This window comes from Atta cephalotes (genome assembly GCF_000143395.1).
Source record: "Atta cephalotes unplaced genomic scaffold scaffold00001, whole genome shotgun sequence".
NCBI lineage: Eukaryota > Metazoa > Arthropoda > Insecta > Hymenoptera > Formicidae > Atta > Atta cephalotes.
In genome coordinates, this window is record NW_012130065.1 from 11,287,534 (window position 1) to 11,304,906 (window position 17,373).

The 17,373-nt window shown below is 33.0% G+C and overlaps 1 protein-coding gene across 1 annotated transcript in view; it reads left to right on the top strand.

The window, feature by feature from the left end:
- LOC105618729 (AF4/FMR2 family member 4) overlaps positions 1 to 17,373 on the top strand; it is a 223,657-nt gene that overhangs the window by 48,906 nt on the left and 157,378 nt on the right. The gene's annotated exons all lie outside the window — the stretch shown is intronic.

Sequence of the window (17,373 nt, forward strand, 5' to 3'; positions counted from 1 at the left end):
ATTGTTTGATTCGACGCTTAATTTGCGCGACAAAAGCAAAAGTTCCCAAAATAGCGACGCCAGCGAAACAATCGCGTCCGCGCCAATTGTCTGATTCATCTTGCGGCATTTAACATTGTCAAAGCTTCGCTTTTATGAATCACTTTCGTCGAATGTGTGCATTCCGACAGGAAATCTGACAGCGAAGAAAGCAATTTTCTTAGTGTCGTTGTCATCGCCGGGCGGTAACACTTTGTCGGGCAGCGACGTTGCAAGTATTCGTTCGCATTTTAATGTCCGTTGTTTGTGGATGGCGGATAAATCTCCGGTCGAACGTGCTTTGGTTATTTGATGTTTATCTAGGAAAGGCCTAAAGACAGATTTTCATAGCTAGTCGTGAAATATGCTGTGCAAGAAATACGAGTGAAACATTGTTGTATTTTTTTTTTGTGAAAAAGGGAAAACGGGTAACTGAAAGATCTACTAAGGAAAGGTATCGTAAATTTTCGAGCTTGTACAAAACTCTGTCCTATGCTATGATTCTAAAAATGACAGGCGTAACGATTTTTTCTTTCACGGCACTTTATAGCTAGGAAAACCATTTTCGAAAATAAATACTTGGCTATGAATCACCCGAAATAGAGTCACATGTTAAACTTCAACAAGCATCGTGGGATTCTTCCCTTTAACTTAGTTGTTATCTTCTGCCATTCAGCTCCATTTTTAAAATGAACATTTACAGATTTATAAATATCAAGAAGCAATTACAAATAATAAATAAAGAGTGTACGGTATAGAGAATAATTATAATTATAATTTTAGAGAATAATGATAATTTTATTAACAGTTTAATTTTCATTTAATTACTAATATTTATTTACATAAAAATGATAATGTTCGTGTTTTATTCGATATTACTGATGATATTAAATTTTTAACACGCTTTTGTTGATGGTTAAGTATTAGCTACAAGTAATCTATTAGCTACGAATAATGGGTTAAAAAACTGCGTAGGCCGGATGTGCTGCTTTAAGAGGAAAACGCCGAGGACATTGGGTGCCGCTTTGTGCTACCGCGTTACAAGAAGCAGGAAAAACGTCACAGGTCGTTCCAAGCGACGTTTTACGGCCGATCCATCTCTGTCCATAAAATAAATCTCGTTATTTTACGAACCGGCCGCGTGTCCCGGATTTTCCCTCCCGAGACTTTATCGTTGTCCAAGGACGATGAATCTTCTCTGCTTCGGCCGCATTTTTCTCAGAGCACAGCAAGTGGGGGATATGTCCTTTGATGAATAGAACGAAGCATGAGGTCGAAGGCCTAACTATGGCGAAAGATGAGAATAAAACATGAATAATAGGTATCAAACTGTTTTTGAGCTACATTGACAAACTTTTACTGGCCTTCAGTTTTTCTCAAACAAAATTTTACTGCATAATTTTTCTTCAGTCAAAATTTTACTAGAAATTTAAGCTTCTTTTTACGGAAAGAACAATTTTGCTGGTGTTTAACAATTTAGATAATGAGATACAGATCAGAAAATAATTTTATTTAGACTGTCAAAATAAGGATTCTTAAATTGGTTGCTAATAAAATATTAAAACTTTTTGCAGCATTCTAATTAATATTTTAAGCATTAACATAATTACTTTGATGATCTAAACAAAATTATTTTCAGATCTATATTTAGTTTATTATAAATATTTAAATATTTTTTAAAAAACTGTTCTTTCCGTGTTACATTTTTATTATCTTTATTATTATCAAATAATTATTTTGGGCAACTTAGCATCAAATTAAAATTAATTATTTTTTATGAAATAAAGATTAAAATTGTATATTTATAATGTACATTTATGTATATTAATGTGTACAAAAAATTGTATAATTATATTTATCGTTATTAAGCATAATTATTTTTAGTTATAATATTTGTATCGTATATTGATGCATTTTATTTGAACTATATTGTCATATTTATTTCTCAGTGATTTATAATTTTTGTGTCTTTTCTATATATGATATTGGTGAAGAAAGAATGATTCAGTTAGCGGAATTTTACGATCTTGAAACTAGGTTTTGAAACTTCATCTCGATTTGTCATTCTGTTTCACATCTTCTTGCTCCTTCTAAACGTTCTCTCGTTCGGATTTTTCTGCTGCGCCATCCGGTACATGCGCTATCATATACATGACCCAATCTTATTATCTACCTTCTGTGTTTCAGTAATAATAATTCATTATATCGATAATTCATTGTATCGAATGACTGCCCAGAACTGCAAACGTTTAATTTCCTTTTTTCCGAAACGCAGTTACACTTTTAGACATATCGATAATTGCTAATTAATTATGTCCGGCTAAACAGAATGTTGACGTCACTACCAATTATTTTTCTTAGAACACGAGAAAGTAGGAAGTATTTGTCCTCTGTTATTAATAACTGATTTGAGAAAGTGTGTAAATAACTTACTTTAAATACGAAGCGCCACTATGATCTGTTAAAATGTTAAACTATTATATATATATTCATATATAAATGAATTAATTTCAGAAATGATAATTGCATGCCGATATGGTTGTCGGACTTTCAATGCAATTAATCTGAAATATTAATAATCCCCCCAAATTTCCCAATTAATCTTAAAAAACTGTAATAAACTTATTGCGAAAAATGTTACCTCGGCCGGGAATCTCTTCGAACCCGGATTTCTTGCATTCTCACACGGAATGTAGCAGAGATAATTGAAAAGTAATTCTGACTTTTTTTAGATGTTTTGAAAGCTTAGAACAAAAAAAATTTGAGTTGGGCAAAAAAGACCCAGAGTGTCTATAGAATAAATAAAAATATGTGTGCTATGACAATTTAATATTTTCTTTTAATAATAATACATATCTGCCTTTAATTGAAAAGCTTATAATAACTTAAAGAATTTATTTGCTTACACACACGCATATTTCTATTTCGTCATACAACTTTTCGATTCTTCTTAAATGTTCAAGAATTAATAATTAGTAGCATAAGCTTGAAGCTGCAGGTATTTTTTTCGTTCGATCGAAAGAAATTATAGTGACAATAATTGAAATAATAAATGCATTTTATGTTGACTTCAATCCTTCTTGTTCACTATCGCGTGTCGTCGCGCTAACTTCGCGTTACATAAGTGTGAAGACGAGTAGGACGACCAAGGAGGAGGGAGAAAGATCCGATGTTAATGCCGAGAAGTCATGGTTGCCTTTTAAAAATGGCCGCGAGAGACGCATCAACCTCAGTCAAAAACATCAGACAAAGCATCTCGATTATCTTATGCACATTCTGTGTATATTTAGGTTAAATACGAGGAAATCGAATACTGAGAAATATGTAACATAATTTATTTTTCAAATTATCATATATTGGAAATATTGGTATTAATATTTAAAAAAAAAAGAAACGTTAAATTAGTTAAAACTAGAATTAGTTAAGGAAACATTTTTATAGCTTGCATAAATATTGTGAAGAATTTTACATTTTTTAAATTACATTTAAAGTCTATTTAAAACTAAACTTATTATCATATTTTTGAATTGAACTAAATATAGAAACAACCTGTATCTTTTGTCATGACAAAATTTGAAACGGTTTTCAAGTTTGCGGCTGTTTCCCGTCATAGGACATTTGAATTGCACCAATGATTTACGAGCATAGGTCTCGGATGGGAAATGCAGGGAAATAAGTGAAAACACTTTAGGAATATACTCGATAGAAAAGGAGATGCAACGACAGTGATAAATTTTATCGGTGTTACGGAAGCGTGCGCTATCTCGTCTCACAGAAAATTTAGGATCCACGCGAAGAAAGTCTTTTATGATGATCATTAAAAGAGTTCAGTACGACATGAGAAAAATCCTGCGGTCATAAAAGTATCAAAGAATGCAATTATTATCGGACGATGAGATAACGGTGATTCCCGACGAACCGAAGAATTGTGTAGCAGAGCCTTCTTGCAAAGTGTTGCCGTGGGGCGTTAGACTTCATAATAAAATTACGACTTTGTCGTACGGCTAACATGAACAAAGTTTGTTCCTGTGCGGCGAAACATGCTCCGCTCGCTGCATCAGGTGGATTTGATTTGATTTGAAAATGGCGTTTGAGAGGTGAATCGGTACGACGCGTGATATATAATCCGACAGCATAAGAGCGCTGATAATGTCCGATAATGTGCACCCGCCCGTCGTGATAATGAACGCGAATGAATTGAGTGCGCCCGATGAGTTTGAGTTTCTGATATATGCAGTTAATGAACGATTTATTATTATTATTGGTGCTGTTTATTTGATACGCTTTGGAATTAATTCTCTCTCTCTCTCTCTCTCTCTCTCTCTCTCTCTCAGATGATATTAATTGAGTTTGAATATAGAAATTAGTTTAAAATTTTTTGATAATATGGTTGTGATATCAGCGTGATATCCAATTCTTCATTTTCCGACTATTTTTTAGAGACAATAAAACACAACAAAGAGCCATCGAAATCATACAATTCAGGCAATCATCGAATCGCGATTCATTTTAAAGTAACGTTAATATTCTAGAATATATCAGCACACAGAGAAAAGTGTTTTTGTAATTGTAATTGCATAAAATAATTATAGTTAGAGGTTTCATTTATAATTTTTATTGCTATAATGATAATTATATTTATAGTTTTATCAAAAAAATGTTAACACTAAAAAAAATTGTAATTATAATTGCAACCATTTTTCTCAGTGCAGCTATTTAGCGCAATCGCGGAATTATAATTTAGATATTCCGTTTAAAAGTACTGTATTTAATATCGCTAAATTTCACAACTTTTTAAACATTTTCAATAGCACAATGAAAACGATGTGTTTTTTTGGTTAACAGCAGGATTTCTCAATTCGTTTTCTCTTGGATATCTTCTGCTTTTTATGAGCAATAAGCGTCTTTACATGTATTCATAAGTTCAGCTCAAGCATCGAGCGTGTGCCGTGCATTGCGTAATTGATTATGCCCACAATGAATAAACTGTAACTGAACGTACGGATTTCAATTATGCCGAGGTAATGCGAAACTAAACGCGCATTGGGAGTTCTCTTTGGTATTGTCGTTAGACGCGTTCAATGCCAACTCGGTAGAAAAGAAAATCGAAATCCCGACCGAGTTGAAAGAGCCACTGATGGTCCATGAATTCGATGGCCGAAATTTCAATCTCGTTGACTTTTCAAAGGCAAAATCCACAATTGCGTATGTATATCTCGATTTTCGTGCGTGATCGTACGTATTATTGACATTATTTCTGTTATATAATTTATTAATAATAAAATTGATAATTTACATATCTATTATTTAATAATAAATAGTACAATTAAATATGAAATATATTTAAAATAATTGGTATTTTATATTTTAATAATGAAAAGTTATTAAGATTTGATTTGTTTCAACTCGATTGTAGTATCATCCAAAAGAGAAAGAATTATTTTTATTATTTTTATGAAATAGTTAATTTTATTAATTAAGCAAATGGAATGCATGATTATCAGACTATTGATTATTTTATATTAAACTATCTTGATAATTGCTTCACTTATTAAAAAAACATTACTGTAGAATGACCCGATGACCTATTTATTACAATAAAATTGCAGTTACGTTGCACGAAGTATATATGCATATATTTTTTATGCGTCGCATAAACATTTGCGGGAATAAAAGGGTTATTTCCGCGAATACAAGACGACCGATCTCTAAGTTAAACGTGTGCAATTGGTTTCTCGCAAAAATCCGTGCATTCAAACGAGAAATGTATTTCCAGGAGGCGACATTCGCGGAACGGTCCAGCGGCCGTGTTTAATTTCATGCGAAATATCGAACGTTGACGCGAGCGGCTGTAAGAGTGACTTAATAAATCGCTTTTAATAAGGAGCATTCAAGGAGATTAGCGACAAATGGCAAACGCGAAACTCTTGGCTTTCGAAGGTCGTCGCGCCAACCGGCGTCTTGCTGCCGCCGTGCAAAATGATGTTAGTGTGTCAGTGTCAATGGATGCGAGTCATCGGGTCCGCGTCATGTCGATTGTGATTCAAAGGGAAGATTATTTCGCTAATCCGCCGTAATATCGGCTCGTATCTGTAACGGTGTCAGCAAGCGAGACGGACGACGGGAGGATGAGAAGGAGTGGAAGAGGGGAGAACATGGGCAATGCATCTCTCGCTCGTAATATCTACATCATTAGGAGATTGAATCCATTTCCGATGCCACTGTCACATGCCTACGTCGACTCATGCCGTTGTCGCTATCACGAACGCAGTTGCGGTTATTTCGGGTTTCTGTCACGACCTCGACACTCTAAAGATATATATTTAAACACGTGCAAAATCACGTGGATGTATTTGTGTACTCGGATAAAACTTAACGTAAGATTTCATCCGAGACAGATTGTTAGAAGCACGCTCGACAAATTACACGAGAATAATATTTAATGTCATTCTCGATTTGTAACAAACATTTATTCGCTTTTGTCGAGAAGTTCGATACTTTCAGATATCACATGGAACGCAAGCATTTTGTGTCGATATTTCTCTACGGTTCGTAATACGAAGCTATAAAAGTTGAATAAACAGAATTTCGAAAGAGGGAGTCTCGGAATAACAGATTCGTGTTAGCTATTATTAAGTCAGCTATTTTCTATATGTTTTTGATTGTTCCACAAAATTTTCTTCTTTCTTTTTCTCTTTCACAAATATACATTGAACAATAGGATTGCCACAGGAAAATTAGAAATCAGTGAATTATTAAGGAAATTGAATTAGAGAAACTGTGGAAAAGTCAGGGAATTTTACAAAATTTTCTAGAAAATTCTTGGCTTCATTGAAAGAAAAATATTGAAATATTGAAATAAAGCAAATGTTACTTAAGACGTTTCCTTCGATATTTATTAGTTGTGAAAGAATTTAATTGATGGCGAAATACACATTTTTGTGAAATATATCTAATTAATTGTAAAAAATGAGATAAATGGCTTATTTGTTAAGAAGAAAATTCTATTTCGTATTTAAATAAATATTTATTTCAGTGAAATAAATATTTCTCACGAATAAATTTTTAAATATCTTTTTCTCAGTGTAGTGCTATTTAAAAAATATATTCAGATAAATGCTTATTTCAGTGATATAATATATGTATAATGTGTGTGTATATGTGTAAAAATATTTTTACGTTTGTATTTATTCGACAGATATTGTATATATGACTTCTTGAGTGTTAGATAGTTTTCTTAGAATGTTACTTATTTATCGATTTACAAAAATTGAAAGAAATTTGCTTGCAATTAAATAATTTATATCGAAATGAATTTATGTGAAATTAATAATACTTATTTTGAAAATGAAATAGATGGTTTATTTGCTACAAATAAATATTTATTTCGTTCATTTTTCAATAAGGGATTTATTTCAGAGAAATAAACTTTATATCTCACAAATAAATTTTCAAGTACTTTTTTCTCAGTATAGTAATTTACATTGCTATGTTAAACTGATTCTCTCAACAAAATATTTCATGATTTCCATATATACGATATACATATAATAAATCGAGACGAAAATATATAAAAATGTATAAAAAATTTTAAAATATTATTGAGTTCAGAAAAAAAATCATAAAATTTTATTTTGGAAATCAGGCAAAAGATATTGAATTTAAAAGATTTTAAGATGAGGAATTTCTGACAACCCTGAGCAAATTATATTATCGTAGCACGAAGGAAATAGCGTATTTATATGCGTCATCAGATGATAAACACATCGCTGTGGCGCAGAGTGCGGTTATAGTGATTATTCCATCTCTTTCGTAAAATGATAATCGCGTTGCTCGAAGCGCATCTTCGTTTTCACGATTACATTCTTACATGTGCACACAAACCCTGCGCTTATGATAACATATTAATAATATTCGGTAACATGTGAGGAAGGAGAATCGGACCGAATTCGGGAAAGAAGGAGTGACGAAGCTCTTGAAGAGAAGCCGCCGAATCGTCAGGAATTCGTAATTCGTCGTTTAGCCTTCCAGGCTCAAAATAAACGCGACAACTCACTCGCGTTCTCGTCTCTCCCGTCTTCTTCTTTCTTGCTTTTGCAGACCTCACGTATATCGTTATCGTTTCTCGACAGTTTGCGCGATACTGTTTGTGCAACATGTCGGTGCAACGTCGATGCGTCGCCGATCTCTCACGATAAGTTTCTCTCGTGGACTTTTACCTTCGTTTACTTTTATTTTTGTGGAACTGTATGAGATTTCATGGCTCTTTCACAATCGATAAAATTATATATCAGTCGATAAAATTCTTTCACGTATTGTTACAACGACATAACTCTAAAAATTTTCCAGAAGTTTTCCAGAAAATGAATTTCAATCGATTGTTATTGATTTTTGAGTTGTTTGTATAAAAAAAATAGAGAAATTAAGAACACACAAAGAAAGGGACATATATTTTTATTTTTTACAATCAGTTATTAGATCAAAATTGCATTTCAAAATTAATATTATAAATTTTTTTGAAATGCAATTTTGATGTAATAACTTATAGAGATGTAATAACTGTAGACAAATAAACATTTTTTCTTTTTTTTTTCATTTTTTTTTGCAAATAACTAAAGAATGACAATTTTTTAGTTGTGTCATCGTAACAAGTGAAATGTAACAAGTAAAATTGTACATTATATTCCTGTGCGTTGAAATGAAAGGAATTTATTTTGACAGAATTTTAATTCGGTTGCAGACATATTTGAGGTAATCGAGCTACAATAGAAAATGTGACGTCGTGCACAATTTTCGTTGATTGTGAATGAAAATCGATTTTGAAAGCTTTAATGAGGGGAGATGGACGGGTGGATGAAATATGTAAGGGATGTTTCATATTCCGTTGTAACGTGCTGTTTTAACTGGAAGTGACACGGTTTTCTTGATGCGCAACATACTCGAGATCTAAAATGGACGTCGTCAGTTCTAGTTCGTGTCGAGGTTCGTGTTAACCGGAACGCTCTTCTCCCTCTCTTTAGCGCTCGCTGAGTGGTTAACGAAGCCCGCGTCGAATTCGTTACACGTACAAGCGGCGTGCGTGAGTGTAATTGTGGTACAAGCGTGCCGTGCGGTCTCTCACGCGTGTTCGCTCGCATGGGCGAGCGAGCGAGCGAGCGAACAGGCTCTTTAAAGCGCGCGCAGAAGGTTGACACTGTGCGAGAGAGACGGACGGTTCTATCATTTTATTAGACTTTACTCTTTGTTGCGAACAGAGAAGTCGCTGTGAATTCAACACATGTAAATTTCGATTCGACACAAGTGCAAATTTCGCCAATGCTAGAAAGAATTCTTGTCGTTGTCTTCCTGCCGAATCCTGAGAAAACGGTGAATAATAATTTCGAGCGGAATATTGTACTTTGCGAAAATGTAGAATTAGTGGAGGCAATTTTCACTAAATTATATTATCGTACATTGCAATTTAAATAGTTGTCTATTCGTAATTGTTACGAATGTAATGTGTAAAATTGTACACTGAAAAAAATATAATCAATTTTAATAAATATTGAATACTGTCAACTAAATATTTATTAAATATAAAGATATATTTATTTGATACAAGTAATATTAATTTGATTTAACAATCATTTTTTTATTGAACAAATATTTACTTACTGTAAATAAATGTTTAGTTGGCAGTATTGAACTAAATATTTATTAAAATTAACTATATTTTTTTCTCAGTGTAGTTGTCTTTGTCTGTTTTAAATGTAATACGTACAATTTATTATAGATATCGCTCTTTTGTTGCAATATAATTCAAAAATTAGTTTTACTTGCAAAAAGAAACGGAACGTACTCTTTAAAAGAGTATCTCTCATATTATTCCTTTATAATTAATTATTTCATTAAAATTACGATTTAAAATTCATATTACAACATTTTAATGATTTGAAATATCTGTGATATTCTAAAAAATTTGTCTTTTGATTTGTGATATGGTTGTAGCAAATGTGAGTGATATATGTGTTTGATTTTGTTAAACTGTACTTTTTATGAAAAATTTGAAATTATAATGCAGAGAGTATTATCCTGAATGTATTATTTTAAAATTTAATTATTTAACTTTTTACTGTTACTAATTATACACATAATTTACAACTCTTAATTTGATTTTTTAACTGTTAATTTTAATAGCATTAATTATAATGAATTTAAAACCGAAGTACATTTTATGCAATGTATTGTATAGTTTATTTATCTCTGCAAATTGCCTTTATCATTGCCGCCGCAATATCATTTTTTTTTTGCTGTATATCGTAATGCAGATATTGGAATATAAAGGAGTCACATGGAGTTGTTGTAACGGGCGAATAAAATCGGCTACTTCCTTTCACATCGTCTCCTCTCAGTCCGATAGCTATAGGGAAAATGATCGCGCATTAAATCGCCGTATTCGACATTCGAACGTCACGCTGACGTCGGCGCGTGCGACCGAGCCGAGTTCCTTCGTAGAAGCGTCACACATTTCATCACGTGGCATGTCGTAACTGGCCTCCTTATCGCCAGCTCCATTTTCACTACACTATATACCACATGAAAACAAGATTGCATCCAGTTATTGATTCTACAATGCGTTAGCCTTATCACACGCTACACTACAAATGTTCTTCCTCGACATCATTCTTATTTGTCTTATGCTCTTAAATTTCCATCGTGCTCAAACGTAAATATTGTTGAGAGAGATGACATCAGAGTAATCGATAATATAATTTTTAGCAATATAAGATATACATCAATCAGAATTCTTCCTTAGTTTTACTTCTTATCCCACATCCTGTGATGATTATTTACTTTTATAATCGAATTATTTCGTCTGTCTAAAATGGTATTACGACTAAGTCACGAAGGGGTTGTAGAGGTTCGTCAGTACATGGAGCTCGTTCGACGTTTACAAAGTAACGAACCGAGCGGAAAGAGGCGTGCAACGTGCTTGATGTCCTTCGTAAAACATGGCTACGTTGTTTTATTGGTCGACCAAGAAGACGATTTCTTTGTGGTGGGTGGAGTCGATAACGCAATAATCCTTTATCGTACAATTGAAAAGGATGGGACAGGGTCAAGAGAGGGGAAAGAGCGGAAGGATATTCTTTGGTCATTGAACGATCCGTGGACGATGACGTTTTTACGAACCGACGACATAAATCGACTTACCCATGAGTCGGATAAGGAGTAGGAGAAAACGGTTTTATCCGTTCGAAGCACCACTAGTGATTCTTTCGTAGTTTCCTTTGCGTTCTTTGTCTTCGCAGGATTTTGTGGTAGAGTCAAGGAAGAGAAAAGTAAAAGGCCACTGTTGTAAAATATATACTGAGAAATATACAATACACTGTTGGATATTAAAAGAGTAATGATAACCCAATTCCTTGAATTAAATAATATTTTGTTATTTTTAACTTCTATGTGTATCAAAATCAATCCATCTCTAGTTGGATTGCTTTCAAAGTAAATAACGTCCATATTAACGTATGCTTAGTAAATAATATACTAAATTTGAGTTAAATTTAATATATTTGATAATATGTATATTTCTTCTTTAATTTATATATATAATTAAAACAATGAAATTGTTTTTAACGTATTGATTAGGAACAGTGCCCACCTATAGAAATAATTAAAATGATTCAAATTATAATGTGACATGAATTATAATGTGACATGAATTATAATGTGAAATGAATTTAACAGTTAAAAAGCTTAACCACCGTTGGTTTTTATGATTAAAAATATATGTATGAATTGTATTATGTTGTATGTGTATATTTTTTTAATAGCTATTTATAAATATAAATAGATAAATATCTAAAATATCATCAATTTAAACTACTCTAAGAAAAAACTGTTTGGTACTTATGACTATAATTATGTGATAAAAATATGGTTAAGATCTTTATTTAATTAATATTTGCAATGTTAGTAATAATAATTCTAGAATTATAATTTTACTAAAAAAAATACCTAGTTGGGACCGAAAGTAGATTTTATAAATTATATAATTAATACTAAATAAGAGCAATAGTACCTCAGTGAAAATCGACAGTGAATATAAATCATAATAATACAATTATTAAATTATGATAATTGCAACCATTATTTTCTCTCAGTGCGGAAACAAGTTCGTTTGCTATGAATTATTATGAATATGAATTATTGGTAGAAGCAAGGTACAAGTGTTATAAATAGAATTATATAAATGAGATATAGAGAGAAGAAAATAAATCTAAACTTTTACTTTGATACATTTTAATGATTTTCCTTGCTCATTAAAAATACCAAAATCCAGTTAGCTTTATTTTCTATTTTTTATCTTTTCTTTGATGTTGCATACAATTCGAAGAAAAAAATACTTGGGAAGAATTATATTTAGAAACGCAATAGAGTAGACGATTTGACGTCGTCACAAGAGCAGCGTGAAAGCTTATTGACAATGTTGGAGATATAAACGTGAAAACGACCGATAAATCGCGTTGAACGGAAGCAAATCGCGGCATCTACCGATGAAAATGGCGATAGCTGAGGCCGGTCTATTACGTGTAATCCGGGATTTAAAGTCAAGACGATGGATCGAGACGGATTAGAAACTCGAAGTAATAGACATCGAATGGATGGGCGAGGAGGAGGTATGCGGTTAAAGGCAGATCAAGTCGGATTTTCGATTCATGTTTCGTTCCTTTAATCACCGTTTATTCCACCTTCTACATTAATTTCACTTTCGGCTGTCTTTACATGCTCAGAGATAGTGCGTGTTTCCTTCCTCTTTTTTTATGGTACACTGAAACTTTTAGAGATAACAGAGGTATTAACGTGAATATATCCGAACTTTCATTTCATTCGTTTTTTATACACGCGATGTATCTATATGGGTATTAAAGTACTTATGTCGTATCATTAAACTATTAGATTACCAATTAATGTATATTTTGTTTCGACCCCAGGGTTCTCCCTATCTTTCTCTGTCGTTCTTTCTCTCGCTTCGTGTATCTTTCTCTTTCTTCTTATCGGCGAATTGCGAATCGCAGCTGGCGAGGACCGCTTTAAATCATCCCTTTCTCATTACCATTTCAAATGGGCTGCGATTAACGCGAATTAATTATCTACGATGGCAATAACCCGCCTCCGGGGCGGATCGGAGCACCATGCCGCTGCTGTTAATTCGTTCGAACGACGAGGAGAAAAATCCACCTCGAGGTACATTCGCTATTCCGATATTGAAAAAATATCGGCTAATTCGGCCAGTACGTCGGCTGCGAAAGAGGCGCGAATTAATCCACGGAGGATTAAATCGATCGCGACGCTCGTTGGGAATTGAAAACGCCGTCGGAGAATCGCTGGCACTTAAAAGTACATTAATCGAATACAATAAAACTCGGAGCACACGCGGATCTCGTAGACTAAACGATAATGAGCTGCAATAATCATAGTAAGACATTTATCCTAAAAATGATTTAGCTTATATAATATAACAGTCCTTTTTTAAAAGATTAATATGGGAAACAGACTTGGGAATAAAATCTCTTTTCTCAATCTTCTTGAAAGTTTATTATCTTTATTTGACTACTGTATTAGCAGTATACTAAAATATTACAACAGGTGTTACTTAATAAAAAGTAGATTCTGTATCTATAAAATCTATTGTTAAAAATACAGAGAGTCGTAAATATAGTATATAAATTAATAAGAGGACACGTAGCATAATCTTTATAAATAAAAAAGTTAATTTGATACTTTGTGATGGAACATAAATCTTTATCGCCTGTATTTTCATAGATCATCGTGCGTGCAAACACAACAATCGCAAGTGCAAGAACTGATGATAAAAATAGAAAATAGCGAACATGGAAATCAAAAAGGCAATCGATTTCGCTCGAGAGCGAGCAGTGATTTCAGTACGCGGCTCTCGGTAGATGCCACCGTCGACGGCTGATTGTGCCGGATTGTTAAACGAACATTTTTGAAAACTGTCCGATCCATTCCTCGCGCGGGGACCATCCGGGTTTCGATCGCGCAAATAACCGACAGAGAGGAGTACGCTCGCCACTTGTCGAGAGCGGTTCGAGCTCGTTAGCTCGATGAACTTCGACCGTTCTGTGACAATATTCCCAGATATTCAATAAAACCGAGCCGACCGATGTGCCGGCTTGGAATTTTACTTCCTCGCGCAGATTCGGGATAGAGAGATATTTTGGTATCTTTCGCGTTTTTTTTCCATATGAAGAAAAAAGCTAACTAAAGAGAATTATCTCAATTTAAATATTTGCGTCGAATTTCGTTTAGGATGAAAAAGCACGAAGAACTAATATTGTCGAATCAATAAGAACGAAGTTAAATTATGGAACATTGTTAAATAATTAGAACGGAAATTCATATTTAAAAACGTGCCAAAACTTTAGAACTAAAGTAAATTGAAATAGGATAATTATAAATGATCTAATTTTGAAGGTAAATTTATTTATTTATGAGATTTTTACATATTCACATTTGTTTCACGCATTTTTATGTTAGAGCGTTACGAAATCGTAATTAAGTGCTAAGCGACACTTAGAAGTTTTTTCTGTTGGCATCGATTTAGTTAAGAGTATACTTTCTAGTTACATTTAGCGAAGCATGAAGTGGCGCGATGGAAAAAAAAAGAGAGATGGAACCCGACGACACGCGGAGGGACGTGTCGAGAGTATCGGTCGAGAAAGTATCGTAGTGAAGAGACCGCATTCGGCCATAGAAATCCGTGTGACTAAACATATCATCTAAATAGACATGTGCTACGAAAAGGGCAATTTTGTTAAAAAATTTAAAAATTTATCTACTCATATAGGGTTTTACAATTGGCCCAGTGCTAATTATTATTTTATTGGTTGCCACAATTCAGGTATTGACAAACTACTGGCTCAATATTGGCTAAATACTGGATGATAACGTGAACTCAGTATTGGCAGATGGTATTGGCCCAGTTATTTTAATGTCATTTGTCAGTGATGATCTAATATTGGCTAATACTGGTTGACAGAACTTTGGCCATCATTTGACGGCCAATCATTTGCCAGTGATGACCCAGTATACTGATTGACAGAATCTTGATCGTCAGAACCTTGACATTAGCGTTGGCTAAGCGTTAGTTTCGTTGTAACTGCTGGCGATTCTAAATGGGTAGATACAGATCTGAAAATAATTTTGTTGGATCATCAAAATGATTTTGTGGAAATTTTAAGTATGCTGAGCAATGCTGCTAAATGTTTTGATATTATTTTAGTAATCAATTTTGTCATCCTATCTAATTATTTTGATGGTCCAGCAAAATTATTTTCATATCTGTATCTAGCTGAATTTTTAGATTTTTCAGCAAAATTGCTGTTTCCGTGTGAGTGAAATGCGCGAAAAGAGATTCTGCAGTGGCGGCAATGAGATAAATGTATCCCAGTAGCATAAGTGCGCACACTCCACGACAAATAGAGTCGTTCTTAACTTCGCTCGATTATATTACGGGTCTCGAGAAATTACCGAGTCGCTTACATGCACGACTGGGGACGCGATTAAACTTTCCGTCGGATATTTCTCGCCGTCACGAATAATAAGCAGGCTTGAATTAATAAGAAGGAAAGACGTCGCATACATCGTGAAGGGAAACGAAGGAACGCTAATTATAATTTGGACTGTTATTTTAACAAACGGGACCGTATGATTTCGATTATGTGAAACGTGCATGACGAAAAATGTGTGTCACAAGTGTTTTTACATTTTAATACTTTTGCGTATACAGTAAGAATTAATTGCAGTGAGATAGTACCTTAGCCATAAGTATAAAGGCGTCAGTTTATTTTCTCAAAAGAGCACTGGCGGTAATAAAAGCTAAAGAAAGACTAACAAAATATTAATTCTTTGTCGGCAATTAGAGTCTTTAAAGGTATCATCAATATTTTAATTGTGTATTTTTGTAGACAAAGTTAAATCTGCAAAAAATAAATAAAATGCAATCTGACTTCTATGGTGATAAAAATTCTGTTAAAGCTTTGATAACTATAGCAGAATTTTATTTCAGGATTTGTAATCCAAAATAAAAAATCTATGCCCTTTGTTTCTCAAAGATCTCTATTTAGTAATGAAAGAGTTAAAATCATTATTGTCATGCCAGCAGAGGATTAAAATTGTTATAAAAATAATAAAAATTATTTTTCAGTAAAATGTTTTAATTTATTTTTTGTTAGGTAAAACGTTTATATTTGGTGTAGGAAAAAGTTCGTGGCGTTTTTCCCATTAGATGGCATTCAAAAAACGCCACGAATTTTTTCCCACACCTAATATAAATTTGTGAGGGTGCTTTATACTTTGACCAAGGTTGTAATATTAAAACTTCAAAATTTAGCTGAAATAATATAGTTAAACATTTAAATTCAAGAAATGTATTAAATTTGACTTTAATGTATTATTTACTAATTATAAATGCACACATTAATATAGATGCTATTTATTTTTTATTTAAACAATTCAATTATAGATTGGGTTGATTAGATTGGGTGCGATAAAAATGAAAGTTGGCATATCTTTTTCTGAAACCGAGAATAATCTAGAAATAGAAAACTATCGAATATATACGATGATATAATTTCTTAACATTCATCTGCAATTAAACGATCGCGGCGAACAGTGATTATTGCTGGTACGTTTAATTTGCATGACAATGCAGCGATTCACTCATTGACATGCACGTTTCGTTTCGCTTTGTGTATTTCGAGTATCGAGAAAGTATCGCGCTTCGGCAAATCGACTTCTAATCGGAATTCGTGCTTACTTTATGGAAGAAAACTCAGATTTCTGAGAGACCGTTTACGCTGTGAGTGTCAGGCTCGAAGTAAAGATTATCGTTTTATAAATGTAAACGTTCTCAATATTTATTCTGATTTTTACGATACTTAAATACTTTCATGTTGTGATGTGTAGATTCTTACCTCAGTTTATTGATTTTACAATGGATAAGTAGAATGCGTATACATAATAAATATAATTGTAAACATGAGATTTCTCTAATGATATATATTGTTAAATTATATATATATAATTCGACATTAGATTTTAACAATGCATTTCGTATAATGCATATTTTTTTCTTCAATATTGATGCTTCCTGTCAGAAAAAATACTTTTCGATTGTTTATTACGTTTCCTATCTTATGAAGGAAAGTCTCTCTCTATCTTGATTAAAGAATGACGTGATATTTTACTACACTCGCGTGTTTTCCCGCTGCACGTGTATTATTTATGTTAATGCATTCAGAAAAATTCTGCTGCGATCATATATATATATATATATATATATATATATAT